The sequence below is a fragment of the Petaurus breviceps genome, unplaced genomic scaffold (assembly GCF_028583685.1).
Source record: "Petaurus breviceps papuanus isolate PSGF00001 unplaced genomic scaffold, PetGlider_PUasm1.0 688, whole genome shotgun sequence".
In the NCBI taxonomy this organism is placed as follows: domain Eukaryota; kingdom Metazoa; phylum Chordata; class Mammalia; order Diprotodontia; family Petauridae; genus Petaurus; species Petaurus breviceps.
Genome location: NW_027186457.1, coordinates 6,222,673 through 6,243,010, shown reverse-complemented (window position 1 = coordinate 6,243,010; position 20,338 = coordinate 6,222,673). Strand labels below are relative to the sequence as shown.

At 36.8% G+C, this 20,338-nt stretch overlaps 2 long non-coding RNA genes across 4 annotated transcripts in view; one reads left to right on the top strand and one right to left on the bottom strand.

The window, feature by feature from the left end:
* LOC138174339 (uncharacterized) overlaps nucleotides 1-9,370 on the bottom strand; it is a 117,087-nt gene extending 107,717 nt beyond the window's left edge. The window contains exons 1-3 of one of the 2 annotated variants that reach the window (XR_011171675.1): nucleotides 9,060-9,370; nucleotides 8,414-8,504; nucleotides 6,032-7,291 (exon numbers count right to left, since the gene is read on the bottom strand). This is a non-coding gene — a long non-coding RNA (uncharacterized lncRNA). Of the gene's footprint in view, nucleotides 1-6,031; nucleotides 7,292-8,413; nucleotides 8,505-9,059 lie in introns of those variants that run through there. The other variant, XR_011171676.1, reaches the window with a different exon arrangement.
* A 191-nt stretch (nucleotides 9,371-9,561) lies between these two features.
* Nucleotides 9,562-19,682, top strand: LOC138174340 (uncharacterized). Of its 2 annotated transcripts, none has more exons than XR_011171677.1 (3): nucleotides 9,562-9,696; nucleotides 13,000-13,137; nucleotides 19,254-19,682. It is a non-coding gene; the product is annotated as an uncharacterized lncRNA (long non-coding RNA). The 2 variants fall into 2 exon arrangements; XR_011171678.1 differs by having other exon boundaries at nucleotides 13,000-13,149.
* The last annotated feature ends 656 nt before the right edge of the window (nucleotides 19,683-20,338 follow it).

Here is a 20,338-nt window from a genome sequence, read left to right as displayed (position 1 = left end):
ACTGACCACCTCCTGCAAAAGATCCCAAAAAGAAAACTCCTAGGAATATTATAGCCAGGTTCCAGAATTCCCAGATCAAGGAGAGAATATTATGAGCAGCCAGGAAGAAACAATTTCAATACTGTGGAAACACAATCAGGATAACCCAGGATCTGGCAGCTTCTACACTGAGGGATCAAAGGGCTTGGAAGGTGATATTCCAGAGGTCAAAGGAGCTGGGATTAAAAACAAGAATCACCTACCCAGCAAAACTGAGTATCATGTTTCAGAGGAATATATGGTCATTCAGTGGAATAAAGGACTTTCAAGTATTCTTGAAGAAAAAAAACAGAGTTAAATAGAAAATTTGACATTCAGATACAAGAAGCAAGAGAAGCATGAGAAGGTAAACAGGTTAAAGAAATCATAAGGAACTTATAAAAGTTGAACTATTTACATTCCTACATGGGAAAACGATAATTGTAACTGATAAAACTTTTCTCAGAAAGAAAATAGTTGGAGAGAATATATATATACACATATACATAGAGAGTCTTTATCGGAGGATATATAAGCATATGATTACATATGTGAATGTGTATATATATGTTTACAGGTATACATAGATAGAGGGCACAGGACCAATTTAATAAGAAGGGATGATATTTAAAAGGTGAAATTAAGAGTTGAGAGAGGAATATAATGAGAGGAGATGGGGAGAGACAGAATGGGCCAAACTAGCTCATATAGAAGAGGCAAGGGAAAATGGGTACAATGGAGGGGAAGAACAGGAAGGCATAAGGGAATGGGTCAACCTTATACTCATTGAATTTGCCTCAGGGAGGGAATGACATACAGACTAAATAGGGTATCTCACCCTATAGGAGACTAGGGGGAAAGGGGATGAGAGGGGGGATGAAGGAAGGGAGGGCAGGCTGGGGAGGAGGGAAATTGGAAGCACACACTTTTGAAAAGGGACAGGACCAAAGTAGAGAATAGATCAAGTGGGAGATGGGATAGGAGGGAGGGAAATATAATCAGTCTTCTACAATATATCTACTATGGTACTATTTTGCATTAGCCACTCATGTATAACCTATATTGAATTGCTTATCTTCCCAGTAAGGGTGGGTGACAAGGGAGAAAGGGAATGAATCTGGAATACAAAGTTTTAAAACTAAATGTTTAAATATATATATATATATATACATATATACACATATATGTATATATATACCATTATTAATACTATTTTACATGTAATTGGGAAATAAGAGGAGGGGATATCCTGGGGGACTGCTATTTTGGGGAAGTGGGTAGGGGAAAAGAGGGAGAAAATTTATAACCCAAAATCTGGCAGAAATTAATGAAGTAAACCAGAAGTTAATAAAGCATTTGGAAAAAAAAAAAAAGAAAGTTAGGAGGCATGGGGGAGTATATAAGAGAGAGCATATTAGAGTAAAGGGTATTCAGTAGGCTCGATACCTTGGTGTGGGGTTAGGGAAAAGATGGGGAGAAAATTTGTAATTCAAAATCTTGTGGAAATGAATGTTGAAAACTAAAAATAAATAAATAAAAGATTTTTTTTAAGTTCAAAACTTCTTAATTTCTCCTCATTGAATTCCATCTTAGATTTTATCTAATGTTCTAGTCCATTGGGTTTTTTTTTTCAACTTAACTCTGATATCCAACATTTGATTTAGCCCCCTAGCTTTGTGTCATCTGCAGATTCACTAAGCATGCTTCTATGTCTTTATCTACCTCATGTCTAAAGCTTAAATTCAAGTGCTCGGTTGTTCTTCCCTTTCTTTTGTGTCTCCTCCAGCCTCCTCACACTGATCAGGCTTCTCTGCCTCTTTAGATGCCTTTTCTTCTTCATTTTTACATTGAAACATTGCTATAATTTTTAAAAATTAAAAATTTAAATAACTCTCTTTCTCTAATAACACAGAAAGTGAAGGAGCATCCCGTGAACTCCTTTAACTTTTCGTTTAGTAGGGAAGCCAGATTGCACTTTAAACATAGGTGACAATTACTTGACCAAGGCAGACAGCCAATAGTGCATGTTCTATCCAGATCACTGCAGAATTGAGTCTTTTCCCCAAATTTCCTGTAAGTGAAAATCTTGGCTATAACTCTTTTAATAGTTCTTGTGTTTAACTTTTAGGAAGGAAAAAGTCTCTGTTTTGGAATCTTAAGTGCTACTCTTATTCCTCCCTCTTTGGTGTTAGCTACCTTTTCACCTAAAACCAAAGAAATTACTGGGTTCTTTTAACCTAGCTGACCTCCAGTCTCTGCCTTCCTTGTCTTTCTTGCTCTAGGGAACTTGCTTGTTCTTCCATATATTAACTGACTATAACCCTGGCAAACCTCCACCTGCAGCATCTTTCATGCTACTCTGTCTTAACTAGACTGATGGTCTTGGTCTATCTTCATTCCTTTCTCACATGAGTTCTTGTATGAGAAGTTCCAGGAAAGATCTTTTTTTAAAAAAATGCATAAAACCCATGCATCCATGTAGCACATGTGAGCCAGATAAAATAAACATCAAGAAAAGGGGGTTATGCAGTAGCTTTGGCTTATGGTAAGCATCAAAGGTTTCTGCATATCGGTCTAAAAGATAATGCTGCCCATAGCTAGTTACCTTCCTTGATAAAAGGATGAGAATCTGGGAAAAGTATAGCTTGAAGATGGGAGGGACAAAATTCGGCATTTTTCCAGTTCCATCTACATGAAGTTGTCAGGAACCACCTCACCCTCTGATCTTCCCTCCAGGTAGACACTCTCTCTTGCCCATTTTGTGAGTTCAGACCTACCCACATTCCTGTCCATGACTGAAAGCATCTAAAGAGAACCTAGGTTAGTATTAAGCAACCTTCTGGATGCTAGGGCCAAATATCTGTTGCAAATTGTTCTTTCCTCACCCCTAGTTGCTAATTTGCCTTTTGGTTTCTTTTTCTTGTCCAGCACATAACACATTTTTTTTTTACCTCCTGATTTAATTAAAGTCAATAAAGATATATTAAGTACCTATTATATGCCAGATATTTAGATTTTAAAAGTGGTCATTGACCTGATACTCATAGATGTTGTAATTTAATGGGCAAAGATATGTATGCCAATAAATATATACAATGAAGAATGAAAGAATTATAAAGTAGGGATCCTAGGGACAATGTTATGAGAAATTAGAGGAAGGATAGAACATTTTTACCCAGGAGAAGAGTGAAGAAGGAAGTAGAGAATCACTACTTTATCTAGAGAAAAGAAAATATGGATCCCTTATTTTTTATTTCATTTAATTGCTATACATCCTACTACATTTGCCATTCCCTATTGGATTTTACTTGATATTTGAGGGAAACGAAGGAAGGCCAAAGATGGACATAGAAGGGAAGAACATTCCATACATAGGGCACAGTCAGTGAAGATGCAAAGGAGTTTGGGAGATGGAGTTTCTTGTGCAAGGAACAGCAAGGAAGTCAGTATCACTGGATCATGGCTTATGTGGAAGGGTGTAGAGAATAAGAAAATTGGAAAGGTAATAAGGGACTAGGTTATGAAGGGCTTTGAAAGACAAAAGGGGGATTATATTTGGTCCTGAGAGCAATAGGTAAGCCACTGCAATTTATTAAGGAGGGTGGGGGTAAAATGTGCAGACTTTCACTAAAAATCACTTTTCAAATGAAGAATTGAGATTGACACAGATGGGGGCCACTAGGTGGCGCAGTGAATAGAGCACCAGCCCTGAAGTCAGGAAGATCTGAGTTCAAATCCAACCTCAAGACACTTAACACTAGCCACATGGCTAGTCACATGACCTTGGGCAAATCATTTAGCCCCAGTTGCCCTGCCTTCCCCCTCCAAAAAGCAGAGAGAGAGAGAGAGAGAGAGAGAGAGAGAGAGAGAGAGAGAGAGAGAGAGCAAAGGGGGAACTGGGAGGTGTTTATATGCATGAATCTAGAAATCATTAACACAGTAGTACAAAACTGCCCACTCAATCTGTGTTTATGCTCTCTCTTTTACATTGTATACTATTTGGATGAGTGTTGTAGAGCATGAAACATTAAGTTTTGATTTGCTTTGGGAATCAATACAAATCATTGTAGCAGAAAATACCAGCATGTGTATTCAATATATACTCATTAAATAGAAACCAATTGGAATCTTCCACTTCAGACTAAGAGAAATAAGTAATGTGAATACTTTGGCTGCATCACAAACTAAATGATCACAAAATCATAATGTGTGTATTAGTACATAGGGACACCCAAGTCCAGGTAGAAGCTTGAGATGTAATCCTTAGGCATGCTGGGACACAAGTTTCTGTTGTCTGGGAACCACACAGTAGCAACAATGAGCAAAAGGTTTCAGAAAAGGAAAAGATTGTAACCACAGCAAATCATTTTCCTATCTCTGGCATGTGCTCATGTTGGTATTGCATGCATACATTGGATTCCTTTTAGGGTAAATTGTTACCAAGAGGATTTGAATGCCTAAAAGGTTATTTTAAATGTTTATTTTAAAAATTAACATTAAATATCAATACAAATGACTGAACTTGCTTAGTAATTATTTGCATTTGAATTGACTTAATACCGAGTATCAACATAAGTAAACATAAGAAGTGAAAGATTGTGTAGTATTGAGGATAGAGTAAACTTTGGAATCATAAAAGATTCAAAAGTCCCACCTCTAACACCAACTGGACAAGTGACCTCAAGCAAGGGATCTCTAGGAAACTCTCTAAGACTTTAAGTTGAAGAGTAAGTATTGATCTGCATTGGTAAATGACATTTCCTCACCAGGAGTTCCTTTTGTTACTGTTGTTGAGTCATTTCACTCACATCCCATTCTTCATGACTCCATTTGAGGTTTTCTTTGTCTCTGCTCCTTCTCCAACTCATTTTACAGAAGAGGAAACTGAAGCAAAAAAGGCTTAAGTGACTTGCCCAGGGTCACACAGTTGGTGTCTAAAGCCAGATTTGAACTCAGGAAGATGAGTCTTCCTGACTCCAGGCCCAGCACTCTATCCACTGCACAACCCAGCTGCCCTAGGAGTTCCCTACATTAATGAAATCCCATCTGCAATGTGTGTATGTATGTATTTGTATAACTGTATATTGTGTATATATAGGTACAGACACATAGAACATATACTATATGTGTGTGTTCTATATTGCAAATTAGCAGATATTTAAGGGCTTTGGGAGCCCTTGAGAGGAATCCAGGAGCCTACCAGGGAGCTACTAAAAACTAGAAGAGTTGGAATAGAAACAGACCAAGAGCAGACAATCAGACTTTGTCTGGGATGCAGGTACCATAGCCAGGTGCTCACAGATAATAAAAACACTTAAGAGCCTGCATGTGTTATATTTTGTCCCAGTAATCCACATGTGCAAAAGAGAATGCCGTCCACACATTTGTGTCCAAAGATATTTATCACTATGCTCTTTGTTTCATTTCCATCCACTTCTCACATGGAGAGGGTCTGTGCCAGGGAACTCGGGTATAATGCCAAAAGCCCTGGCTCAGGTGTCAGAAAACCTGGCTGGGTTTGAAGTTTAGTTCCCCGACTCATTTATTACCTACGTGATGCTAGGTAAATCCTTTCCCTTCTTTGGCTTAAATGTTGTATAAAATGAGAAAGCTAGACTTAATGATCGCAAAGGTCAATTCCAGTTTTAAATACTATGATCTTCAGCTCAGACTAAGAGAGGTGGACCAGAATCATTGAGGTTGAATGTTTTATTTTTATTAAAAATCATACTTTCCAGAGGACAAAATGTTATATTTCAAAAATCTCTGCATTTGCTTATCTAGATCAATCTGGTTCATTTCCAGTACTCAAGCCAAAATGAAAACCGTTCTGACTTGTCCACATTACACTGAAAGTTACCCTTTTCTGAGTACTAAAAATCCTGGTTATTAAGAAGAGATTCAATCAAAGAAGATGAAAATAAAGAATCTTGGCTTCCCATTGAAGCTCTTTCTCTGACTGAACAACAATGTGGTTTTCCACTGTCAGCTGTCCAAAATAAACTTCCTAGAATACAAGATACAGAGAAGAACTTTATAAATTTGACTCATACTTGGGTTCATTCTCTGGACTTCAGCTTCTCCTCTGAACCACCAGTTTCTACTATGGAAAAACAGCTACCCTGAGGCTCTTCTCCCTCCTAAGGAAATGCTGGGGGCCTTCTACATAAGATCACCATTTCAGAAAGAACCCTGGCCATGTTTCACCTCACTCATACCAGAATTCACCCCTCTTCTTCCTCCTCTTTCTTCTTCCTTTCTCTCTCTTCCTCCTCTTCCTTGACTGCTTCCTTTCTTCCTAGCAGCTACCACCCTCCTCCATTCCCCACCCAGCCCACTTTACAGCTATCCCATTAGCTGTTTTTCCTCATTAGAATGTAAATCCTTTGAGTGGAGACTGATTTTGTGCAATACTTGGTCCATAGTAAGCAAATGTTCTCTCTTCCTCCTTCTATATTATTTATATTTATTTAGCTAGCTACCTTTCTACTTAAGTTACTTTCTAATGGAAAAGTTTAAGCTCAAAATGACCTCAGTTGTAATTATCCCAGAGTTCTTTAATATATTTTTTCTGGAATCAAGGACTTCAGATAGGCATTTTAAAATCCATACTTGAAACAGGTAGAAAGAGAACATTTACCCAAGCTTTAAGCATTCACTCATTTAATTCTGAGTTATACATATGGTATCCAGAAATCAGAAATTGCAGCCAAAATTCTAACCTTACTGAAACACTAATGAAGGTCTAGTTAAGTTTACTGCTCTGTCTTTGTCCTTTCTTATCATTTAGACATCAGAAATAAAACACAATTATTGGAAGAAAGAAAAGCTAGATTCTTTCAGTGCCCATAGTACTACTCCCTGTAAAATTGAGAGCTATGTAGAGAAGCTGCGTGAACTCCTTCAGGTGATTGGGGGGTGATTCATATGTTACTACATCAATTGACTCAGTATGTTCCTCCTGACCTAAAGAGTGCACATAGCCTTCCAAAGAATCCAATAGAACTAAAGCACATTGAGAAGCAATGTGGCACCTGGAAAATGGTGTTACATTGGGAATAGAAAGAACTGGGTTCAGATCCTAGCTCTATGTTTTATCCTTGTGTCTTTGGGCAATTCATTCTCTAGCAAATTGAAGAATACGCTTTTTTGCAAAATTATAAGAGTAGATTAGATGACCTCAAAAGTCCCTGAATTTATGATCCTAAGTCCTCTGTGAAGAGAATTTGTTTGGTAAATGTCGATCTCCGCTTTGACTCAGGATTTCCTGCTGCTAAAAATGAAAGATGCAACTTTATTAGAAACATGCTCCTCATTTTTAGATGAAAATAATTATAAAAATAAAAGCCAAAAATTCCCTTCTTCACTGTGAAATACCCTTATCAAATTAAATTTAAATCATCATTTCTGTGACAAAATGGGAATCTCCAAAATTTCTCACACATATGGGAACCATTCTGCATTGGGATTCATTTTTCCTATCTCTGTTACATACACATTTGCAAACTTTTATGTTATGTCATAAAAAGAATGTACAAATGCAGTACTGACATATGGCTATCTTTCTCAATAGCCCCTAATAACTCTATTCTAAAGTCAGTACAACAAGAAATATATTTTCCAGAAGCATATAAATCAACAAAGTTATTAAATATGTCTTTGATACTTCCTATGATATCTATTTATCATGCCCCCAAATGATGGCAAGATGTATACACAGCATTCTCATTCATGCTCAAAGCTACATGAACAATGAATGCTTTGTTTACAGCATCACATCTGACACCTTATACTCAAATCTTTCAAGGTGCAAAATTTAAAAGATTATGTTTATAAATTATAGAAGAGCCTTGTGACATGAACATATGTGTTCCTGTTGCCAAAACATGGCCCAAGTGATTTTCCTCCCTTTTAAGTTGGTGTTGAAAAGCCAAGAGAATTTTTACTGTCAAGTTATTAACCTCTGAAAACATTAGAGTAGTGATGAAAATACTGACAGATCTGCAATAGAGTCTCAGTCTGGCAATGTCAGATGGACTCATTTTTTCTTGCTTTTACCTAGGAACACTTTTCCTTTCTGCTTGAATTATGTATTAGATTTCAATCATTATATCGTACCACAAATAAAATAGTGAGCAGTGAACATTGGGGAAATAGAGAAAGGAAAAGTTCATATTTCTTCTTTAAGAAATTCCTCTCTAGGTTAAATCAGTGCCTGGGTCTTTTAACACATAGATAAAAATATGGAGGAACAGTAAATTGCTTAAAAAACAATTCTATACCTTTTGATATTTACTTTCAGGAAGTGGGTAGGGAAGTGGCAGAAAAAAACTGCAAAACTGTTAGGAGTTTGCAGGTTGGGAGGAAGAGAACTGGAAAATCCAAAGCTACTTACCATTCTTGCACCAGCTAGTTAAGATTTAGCTATCAGAGAATGCTGAAGTCAAAGTCTGAGTTCCAGAATATTTAGCCATCAAGAATGGACCCTTTATTATAAGAAAAAAAAACATTTCATAAATCTGTGATCTTCTTCCACAACTGCATAAGCAGCTTCACTAATTGATGTGACTCAAAAGAAAATGAAAGAAAAAAGATCATCACCTGGTGAGCAATGTAGTGATAATGAGAGTCTATGAACTTAGCTAGACCAGTACTCATTAGACTAATATGTCAGTCCAAATTTGAAGCCCTTCCAGCCTAGTGAGACTTAAATGTAGGAGAATTCATGCTTTGCTTCAGGAAACCCTGGTTCATCTCCACCCCACAATGGAGCACTGGAGAAAGACTTTAGTGGAAGATTTCAAAACTATTCACAGTATTGCGTTCTCCCACTTGTGCCTGGATTAAGAATGGAAACCACTTTACTCCTGAAACACATCCGCACACAATTTTAGCTTTGTGAAAACTAAGCATCATAGCTAGCAGGCAACACTCTACAAAATAAAATAAAATAAAATAAAATAAAATAAAATAAAATAAAATAAAATAAAATAAAGGAACGTAGTTAAGCTTCAAGTGAAAGAGCCGCCCAATCTACATACCTATTACAGTGAAACAAAAAATTCCCAAGAGAACAATGGTAGTAGCTGTCCACGTTTCCAGTGCTGAAGTCAGTATTCTGACAAATCTCCTGCATATATCTCGTGTTTAATTCCCACCCCCACTCTCACAAATATTATGCTATCCATCACTCTGGAGAAATACAAGCACTGGAGAGTCAACAACCTCCCTCTTGCTTCTCTACATCCCTACGAGGCAGGAAATTCGTTCTTCCTCCTCTGACTGTCAGGCATTTCTCGACTCTGCCTGTCTACTGGGCTAGATTTATCTCCCTCTGTCGATTTGAGTGCGTCAAAGGATTGTTGGCTCTGAGAAGCATTCACCATAACTTCTCCAGCTGTTGAGGGCTTGGTGGAGCGGTGCCGAACCCATCCGCCCTTTATGGGAGGGATTTCAAGTTCTCAGCAGACACTGCTCGGCAGACCCAGCCTTGCAAAGGTGAAGCAAGGGCTGCCAGTTGCCCTGATGAAAAGGAATCTGACAGTGAAACTCTGAATGCAAACCTCCTCCGCGAAGGCGAAACCGAAGCTGGCTGGTCTTCCCTGCATCACCTGCTCAGCCATTCTCTTCTAAATAGTTCATAATCCGTACAAGGCGAAATAGGCATCATTATGCAAGGTGAAATCATTTCCATTTTAAAAATGTTTCCTCTCCACCGCTATTTTCTTAGTGTGACTAACGTCAGAGGAACTCTCTTGGCTCCTTTTAGGGTCGACCAGGGGAGAATAGGGTGAAAGGACATCAGAGGATTTCCCAGGCCCGAGACTAAGTTTTATTTTAGATTGGGAAATATGTATCATTCAATTAGTACTGGACACTGATTTCCTGCCCCACCCAGATTAGATCAGCAGTACTACCCTGTAAGAGAGAAAAAGAAGGAATAAAGAGAAAATTTACAGAATTGGTGGGGGAAGGGAATATTGGGGTTTGGGGAAACTGTCTTTTTTAGTGATATTTCTGTTTCCTTTTTAAGGATGTTTATTATCAATGTGATGCCGACAGCTTACAATTACTAAGTGCTCAGATTTTAAAATAATAATTATTTCTTTATTAAAGGAATTATATTGGAAAATAACTCTTCTATGTTTTTAATTTAATGTGCAAGAATACAAATGCCAGCTGACCTAACTCTCAAACATAGAATGCATCCCAAATAATCATATGAGTAGATAGGTTTAGTGATCACATTAACATCTGTGAGTACCTACATACATTCACATAAACAGAGATGAACAAATCCTAACCATTAGAGGGCAGTGGGGGCAAGGAATGAGACTGGGCAATGATTAGCTTTGTTTAAATGGCCTCATGAGGATATATGTGTTTGTATACAGACAGAAAGAGAGATCATCCATTTGATTGAAATCACCCTTAAACTGTAGGCAGCTCCTGCTGAACATAGCAGAAAGTGCTATTCTGTGTGGCAACAATGACTTGTGACCCATTAACATGGTTCTCAGTAAAGGAAATTTGTCTTTTCCTCCTTGCTATCTATATATGTGACTTGGGTGCTCAGGTAGTTTCAAGTCAATTTCATGTCCTGACTACAGATGCAAGGTTTGTCTTGAACACCTGGAATGTGTGATTCTTATAGAGTGACCCACTGAGATCCAATCAGCCCTTAGCACATCTTCAGTTGGGGCCTAAGGGGCTATAAAAAGGCACCCACTCAGCCCCTAAATGTGCAATTGTCCAGAAAAGCTGCAGGTAACCAGACTGGGAATTAGTGGCACAGGCAAAGAAGCCACATTGCTCCCAACCTGCTGTTTGGAAATTGAGATATTTTACAAAGAGAAAATAGTGAACAAATCTACCTGTCAACTCCTTCCATGTACCTGAATTAGATTGTTAGATTCTGGAAAAGATTTGACTTCCCAGGAGGTTTAAAATTAAGTGAGACATTCAGCTATTTAAGTGGTATAAGTGTCTACAATGTTAACTGTATAAGTAGCTGAACTGCTTGGCATTTTTTATTCTTTTAAATTTGTGAAACATTTTGCTTAGTAAAAATATTAAAATATTATTCAGAAGGTCTAAGTAATCATCACGATCATTAAGTTTTCCAAATGATTTCTAATGCTTCTTTTAATATTTAGGTATGAATGATCATAAGACCATAGATTTAGAGCTGAAAGAGATGTTAGAAGACATTTATTCCAACCCTCTGATTTTACAGAGGAGTAAAATGAGGCCCAAAGAAATTAAATTAATTAATCTTAAATTAATTTTTTTTCAATCAGCAAAAAAATCTTCATTTTCTTCTTTCCACATCCTTCCTCCACCGCCACCCTGGCCCATCTCAAAGAAACAGTGGAAACAAATTTCCACATTGGCTATGTCCAAAAAAGAAAATCTCTGATTTTGCACTGAGTCTTTCATCTTGCTATCAGGAGATGGGTAGTACAGTTCATTAGTCCTCTGGAACAATGGTTGGCCATTACTCTGATCAGAGTTCCTAAGTCTTTCAAAGTGATTTAACTTTACAATATTGTTAGTTTTCTATAAATAAAGTTCTCCTTACTTCACTCTGAATCAGTTCATACAAGTCTTCTCCAGTTTCTCTGAAACTATTCCCTTCATCAACTAGCAGCACAATGGTATTACCTCACTTTTATATACCATAACTTGTTCAACCATTTCCCATTTGATGGGCACCCTCTCACTTTCCAATTCTTGGCAACCACAAAAAATGCTATAAATATTTTTGCATATCCTTAAAGTTTTGCTTTATGCTAATCCCTCCCTTAATCTGCCTTCCCTATAATTCACTCTTCTCCCTTTCCCCTCATATTTTCCTGTTAAATATTTATTGCTGTGTTCAGCTTTATATATCATGCATTTGTTCTTCTTTCCTTTGACCAGTTCAGTTAAGAGTAAGGTTCAAACATCAGCTGCTCCCCCCTTTTTTCCTAGGTGACATAGACTTCTGCTTGCATACCCCAATTATTTGAGATAATTTTCCTCAACTTCCATCTCCCTCCTCCCTACCACTGTAGCTCTCTTCCCCTTCTTTTCCATTCTTTTTTGTGCATTTTCTCCAGCTATCCTCCATGCCTGGAATTTTCTTCCTCCTTTTCTCCTTCTGGTTTCTCTAATTTCCTTCGTTTCAGCTAAAATTTTATTTTCCACATGAAGCCTTTTCTGGTACCCCTTAATACTAGTGCTCTCCTTCTCATGATTATTTCCCATTTGTTCTGTATATATCTTCTTTGTAAATAATTTTCAATTTGTCCTGTACACATCTTGTTTGTCCACAGTTCTTCACATGTTGTGACCCCCATGAGATTGTAAACTCCTTGAGAGAAGAGACTGTTTTTATTTTTCTTCATCTCCTCATCACTTAGTACAGTGACAGTTACTTAACAAATTCTTGTTGATTTGAATCTTTACTATCTGAGAAATAACCTCTATTTCCTCAAATGTAAAAAGGAAAATATCTATGTTAATTACCTCAAGGGTTGTAGTAAGACTTGAATTAGAATTAGGCAAAGTGCTTTGCAAACTTATTATCTATGTATAAATGTCAATTGCTTTTATCATAGGCATGCTGGGATAGAGGGATAGTCAAACCCAAGATTCATTAGTAATACCATATCTTCTCCATCTGTTTTTCTTTGTTTTATATTTGAAATACAACTTTTATTAGGATCTACATTAAAAAGAACTGGGAATGGCAGTGATAAGATTCACCACAATCATAGAACAGTCCTAGAGTTGAAACTAAAGCAGAACTAAATATGTAGGTCCTGGATATGAATTATACTGTTAGCCCATTCATCTCTTTTAGAATCCTCAAAATTAAGCTCATGCTCTTCTCAGCTATACAACAAATGGACAAACACCCTAAATCACTGACATCACTGGACTGTTGCCCATGAAACTTGACCTTTGTCTCTTGACTCTAGTTTCGTTCCCTTACAGGTCATCATCGTTCTCAAAGAACACAGTAGTCTGAGCAATCTATAAGCCTGTTCATTCTGCATTGCCATGGCTGGGTTCATGACAATCTCTGAAGATTCAAGAACAGACATGGCAACAAATTCCAAATGAAGGTCTTTAGTAAGTTTTCTAGTAAGTCAAAAGAAGGGTTTCTTGAAGTTGTAATTACTTTTGACTGAAACATCATAGAGTTAAATATTCTTCTTTCTGTGAAAGACAAGAGAGTTCACCTTGATTTTTATTGTCCTTAATATCCATCTTGTTGCCACACAACACCATAATGATGTTTTCATATAACAGATTATTTTATGTCAGTTAAATTCTTGTAACTCTCAATGTCACATCAAACATTATAATTACATATTGAGCTTGGATGTCATAACCATCTCTCAGACCATAAAATTTCTCTTGGCCTGTTATATCCTCTTATACTGAATTTTATAGAACTTTTGTTAGTATGGAACACAGGGAGATCAACCTCAACCCTCAACACGGCTACATAGTTCCAAATTCACCAGTGGAGTAACATTTTACAAATGTGGATTTTTTTTTCTCCAGTATCATCACAAATTCATACAAGTTTGAACTGAAATTGAAATTCACCTTAGTCAGCCATCATGATGATTCTTTAAGAAGCATCTTCATCTCCACATGTCTCTTCTCTATCCATCCTTGAGAGGAAAATTAAATCATGAAACCCAATTTTTGTTTTTACTGGATTTGTGGTATTTGAAGTCTCAAATGAGGACACTTTCTCCACCTATGCATATTAGTTGCAATCTCTTATGCAACTTAGAGAATTGCCTGTTACACTTAGAGCTTATGCTGACTTATTGGATCAGCCAGAGAATATTTTAGAGATGGGACTTTAAACCCAGGTCTTCAATATTCTTAAGGTCAAGCTTGCTATCCACTATATCTATACTACAGTGGTTTGTAAGCCAATGGCATCTTAGTATACATCTAATATGTTTATACTAGATGGCCTCTGAGGTCCTTTCCATCTCTGAGATTCTGTGATTCCAGGAAATGATCATACTTTCCATAGTGAGTATAGGTAGAAATCGCAGCAATCCTTTTGGCTCTGCCTTCTAAAATTGTTCTTTTCAGGAGAACAGGAACCCTCAATGACTGTCTTGATATTTTTCCTTCACATTGCTAGTGATAGTTCTACTAATTGCAGCACCTAACTGAGGAAAGTTTTCTTCACTGTTTATATGGCATTTTGGAAAGAGTAATAAATTTGAAGTCAGGAAATCTAGGCTCTATTTACAAGAGTTGCTACTAGTTGTCTTTGAGACCTTGGAAAATGTATAACATCTTGGACATTGTATTCTTCATTTTTTAAATAAATGGAGTGAAATGAAAGATTATCTAGATCTAAAATTGTATGTTGCTAGTTATGATGTGGATATATAATTATGTCCATTTTGCAGTTAGACGCTTTTAAGTTTGACCTCTAGAGGGCGAACCCTCCCAATTTTAAAATGAAAGGGTTCCAAGCTAATCCTCTAATAGTGGGAAGAATTTAAACCTAGTTTATAGTCAACAATATCAGCATAGATATAAGAGAGAGTTTAGAACCCCTTTTCCAAAGAATGTGATATAATTAAGCACTATAGTTTGGCCAAACAGTAGAATTTTTCAGAATTATTATGTAAATTCATAGAATACCTTTCTATTGTTTACATGCAACTCTTCCTGACCCCATTTGGGATTTTCTTGGCAAAGATATTAAACTAATTTGTCATTTCCTTCTCCACCTCATTTTACAGATGAGGAACTGAGGTAAACAGGGTTAAGTGACTTGATCAGGGTCACACAACTTCTAAGTATCTGAGGCCAGATTTGAACTCAGGAAGATGAGTCTTCCTGACTTTGGGAGTCCTTTATCCACTTTACCCAGGAGCCAGAAAACCATGATTGAAGTTGCTCTTTGTCATTAAATAGCTATATAACCTTTAGCAAATAACAATATTACTGGACTTACATTATCATCTATGAAATAAAGTGACTGACCTAGATAAACTCTATGGTTCATTCCAGTTCTAAAAATGCTCTGATCTTCTTAATAAAATATTTAATTTTTTGACAAGACAGCTAAAGCTATTATAGACCAAAGTAGCAACATGTTCCTCCATCTTTGTTTCATAAAGCAGACTAAGTGCATTGATTTGTAGTTGTTTTTTTTTATCATCACTGCTATGGAAAAATTATTGGAGAACAATATGTCTTATCCTAGATAAAGTAATATTCTATGTAAATTATTTTCCCCTTTTAAAAAACTAAGTTATCATGAAGTTGAATAATAAGCCAAAAAACAGTTAATGTCTTAGTGACATGACCAGACCAGTCTGATATTTAGTGCCCTTGATTTTAATGACTGTAACACTGGGTCTCCTTTTCTGGGATAGTTTTACAGACTTAGAAATTTATGAATCAATAATATTGCCTGATATTTCTACACCACTTTAAGATTTGCAAAATACATTATCTCATTTTACCTCCATATGTAGATTTGGTGCAGTTCATAGAGTGCTGGACCTAGAGTCAGGAAGACCTGAATTCAAATCCGGCCTCAAACATTTATTATGATCCTGAGCAATTCACTTAACTTCTTTCTGTCTCAGTTTCCTCATCGATAAAATGGGAATAATATTGGCACCTACCTCACAGGATTGTTGTAAGGATCAAATGAGATATTTGTGAAATGCTTTGCAAACCTTAAAGCACTATATGAATGTTAGCAATTATTAGATTGTTTCTTGGAAGTCGGAGAGATCTGGGTTTGAATCCTGCTCTGACACTAATTGTATGACTGTAGGTAAGTTTAAGCTTCAGTTTCTTCACCTCTAAAATGGTGATACTAATACTTGTAACACCTACCTGAAAGAGTTATTGTAAAGAAAGCACATTAGGAAGTTTAAATTGTTATCTAAATGTGATTTATTTAAATTGAGTAACAACTATCATTATTGCTATTTTCATTATTACATGTAGATTGCCCCTACATGACTTTACATTAATATAATGCTTTTCTTTCCAAAAATTTGAGGGGATTTAAATTCTCAGGAAACAAGTAATGACTCTTGATTAGGAAAAATTTATCATGTGACCTCATAGAAATTTGGTATTCTCCTGGGAAGAGAGGAATGCGAGAGTTGAGGACATGCCTATGGTGGGTGGAGGGAATTAATAACTGACCACATACTGAAAAAATTGAACAAAAAAATCATGCACACCCAAGTTTGAAAAACTTTTGAACTCTCGGCAACACAGTAATAGAAGTCCAAAAGAATGAAGATGAATCACACAACTCACCTCCTGATAAAAAGATGAGGAAACTGAGGCTCAGGAGAAAATAAATGATTGGTTCACAGTCATCACAGATAAGCAAGCATTCAACTACAAAAGTTGGAACTCTACTTCAAACAGATCTTTTGACTATACTACCGTGGCTATCTCAGCCTCAGCCTCCCTCTCCATCCACTAACTTTTGGCCATATATCACCAATGCAATACCCACAGCAGCTGCTGTGAATATGCAGACATATTTCCAGGGTTGAATCACAAAATATAACAAACTCCCTTCCTTAAAGACAAAACCAAGATATTTATTCAGATACCAGAAAGCCAGTTCCACCATGATAACAAAGAAGTTTATACACATCACTAACCCAGAAAGCACCAACATCCCCAAGCCTTCCCTCTCTTAGACCTCCCCACAAACAAGCTCCCCTAGGCAAAATTCCTCCCTCTTTCACTCACATTACCTTCTTAGCCTCAGCTCTCTCCCAGCTCTCCCTCACTTTCTCCCAGCTCTGCTTCCCTCTCTCTTCCTGCTCTACCCTTCCTGCTCTCTGCTCATGCTCTGTTGAGTAAACTCTTCCCACCATGGGTTCCATGTGATTCAATCTGTGGGCTGGTTCAGAGCTCAAAGCAGGTCACATGGGCCTATTAAAGGGCAGGGGAGATCTTCAAATTCCCTTAACATTATAGGCCAAGATTTCAAGATTACAACAGCAGACTTTTCTTGTACAATATGGGTTGACTTTATAGATAGTTAGGAGAATGGAAGGATGCAGAGGGAAATGGAGCTCCAGCTGACCTACTATCATTTCACCCACAAATGCATTCTGGACCACATGATACAGAAAGCTGCCCTTACATCTTGCAACATACCATTCTTCTCCCCTATCCTGCCCCACAAGAAATATTACTATGTTCTTAAACATACTTAATAGAAATAAACATAGTATTTTTCCAAGAAAAAAAAAGAAATTTGGTATTCTTAACCTACAAGAGCTAAAATAAGAGATATAGTCAACTAATAAAAGTGATAAAAGACTCAACATCTTTTAATAAAATCAGAGTGGAAACTCATGAATTTCCCCAATTACATCAATCTTCCACATCTTCCCAAAATAACTTTCAGAGACATCATAAACTTAGTTCTACCAGTTAAGCTACTCTATAGACCAATATTAAAAAAAAAAAAGCATCCTGAAGCAAATTCTCTTCTCAGATGGTACAATTTGGGATCTCAAGACCCCTTGAAATGCTTATATTCTAAGCCAATAAGACTCTGTTGGGCAGTTCCTGAAAATAAACACCCCATTAGTAAGCAATGTCCAAAGCCCTATGATATACAATACAACAGATAAAATGAATGAGACAAACTTGGCGAATTCTGGGATGAACTTTTACTCAATGAAACATTTGGTTTGCCTGTATCTGCTGTAGAGATGATAGAAAACACTGATGATAAAAGAGAAGAAAAATTCTTAGATGTCACAGAAGATTGAACCAAGTCTGCAGATGTAGTCCAGGATGTTCTGATGAACATTTTTTAAAAGAATATGCAATGATAAACTACCAACACACAAGAAGAAGAAACTGTAACACTGCATGTCAATTCAATCTCATTTGACAATAAATCTCTTTCTTCCTACTGACTGGAAACAATTTGATTCTCCAGGAATGAATTGCTGTCATCCATTTGTTTACATGGAGAATAGAAATCAGAAGCATGCAGGAATTATTTCCATACATGGTGGCCCAGTTGCATTTTCACCTCTGTGAACTCTAACTAAATTTAAGAGCTATAAATTAAGATTAATAAGAGGATATTGGCAGATTTTTGAAGAAGTGATTGTACCTCTTCTGTTACACATTTAAAGGTTCCAACATAAAAATACTTGACTCAATTTATGTAATGTTTAACTCAATATCATGTGGATAGTGTTAATCAAAATATGTTTAAGTCTAAGTAAGGATTTATTTTTTAACTTTAAACATCAGTATGGTGTGGTAGAGTATGGATTTGAATCCTGGTTCTGCCATTTATTGGCTATTTGACTTGAAACAAGTCATTTAATACTACTGGCAGTATTAAGTAGTAGTAGTAGTAGTAGCAGTAGCAGGGGAATGGGAGTGGTAGTAGTAGTTGGGAGTGGTAGTAGTAGTAGTAGTAGTAACACTAATAAATGATCGTGTCCCCTCTGACTCTGATGCAAATGACTCAGGACCTTGAATCCAAGAGCCCACTGCCCTCAGCCATCATCCTGCAAAGCACCCCTTTGGAGATGCAGCCTGGAAACTGCTCCTCCAGAGGCTACAGCCACAGAAACAAAAGACTCAGAAAATAAAGTTCTTGCCACTGAAGTCCTTGGAACTGTCAGATAGTTCAACATCAGAAATTGATGTGATTTTGTCAGGGGAAACAGCACTAAGAAGAGGCTCTGACATCTACTTTGCTGCTGCACCTTAAGTATTGTGTGATTTTTCCATTTGACTTATAGTTGAAACTTTCCATTCTTCTTGTCCCTCCCATTTGAGTGTGAGCTCCTCGAGATCAGGGACTGTCTTGTTTTTCTATTTGTATCCCCAACACCTAGCACAGAGCTTTGAACATATTAAGTGCTTAATGGATGCATCGTTCTTTCATTCATTTAACCTCTCTGAGAATCACTTTGCTCTTCTGTAAGTCTGAACTAATAATACTTGTTCTAGAAACTTCATAGGGGGTGTTGAGAGGAAAAGACATGTAAACTACATTAAAAGACCTCAGAATTCAGATCAGGCATAATGATCAATCTTCACCCCTTAAGACTGAAAACGAAATAAATATCTTTTCTCTCGGTAGATGGGTAGTGAAATATTGAGACATAAGCCTATGCTATCAGACATGGTCAATGTGCTGCTTTGTTTAGCCTAATTGTATTTCTTTGTTACAGGGCAGCTATTGTGGTCAGAGGATGGAGCACTGGTCCTGGAATCGGGAGGATCTGAATTCAAATCCAACAAATCACTTAACCCGTATTCCTCTCTTTCCCCACCTTGTAAAATAAGCTGGAGGAGGAAATGGCAAACCACTCTAGCATTTTTGCCAAGAAAACCCCAAATAGGGTCCCAGAGTGTGAAACAACACAAAGTTCTTTGTTTTTATAAAGGGAAGTTCTATCAGTAGACAATGATTAGTGAGAAATGACAGCAATTTTTCAAAAAGACATTTTTTAAGGAAATAAATTTTAAGGAAAGCATATGTAAACTGTAGTGCACTATAAAATCTGAATATGATTATTATCTCGTTTTATCTTTTTCAGTGTAATTCAAATAGAAACTGCCTGAGGACAAGTCTAAATTCTTGCTGTTATCTTTATATTTAACATTCTACAAACTATTATTACTATTGTAATTACTTAATAATGCTTCAGAAAACAAATTCCTACTTACGGAAAAAAAAAAAAGAAACTAATATAAAATCAGACTGTACCCTTCTAATCCTATACTTCTAATATTTTAACTCAAGATTATATCTGAGGACTCAAAACTCTCCAGAAAATTACTTTACCTTACCATCTATCTTGACTGCCTTACACTACAATTATAGAACTGCCTTTATCTGGCTAATCCTTTGTCAGGGGAATAAGGTACCAATACTGATAGTTATGATACACTGTACATCTGAGACTTACAGAACAAAGTACAGAAAAGGAGAGCAATTGTGAGGATATAATTTCACCTGAATGATCAAGACTTTTTCAAGAGTCTCCCAGTTAACCATGAAAGGACTGGAATTTCTTTCTTTATGGGTGACTATATTTCATGAACTATAATTTGCCTTATAGAACTTCTGACTTTCATCCAGCTACTCTCATTTCCCCAATCACAAACACAACTTCTGAACAGAGGGATGTTAGTTCCACTAACATCCAACGAGGACCAAAAGTTCATCCAATGAGAGGTCATCCCTCCCTGAAATACAGGCATAAAAAGCTCCTTGGGGTCAGAATTTTGCTAATGGCTTCAGGCAACTGTA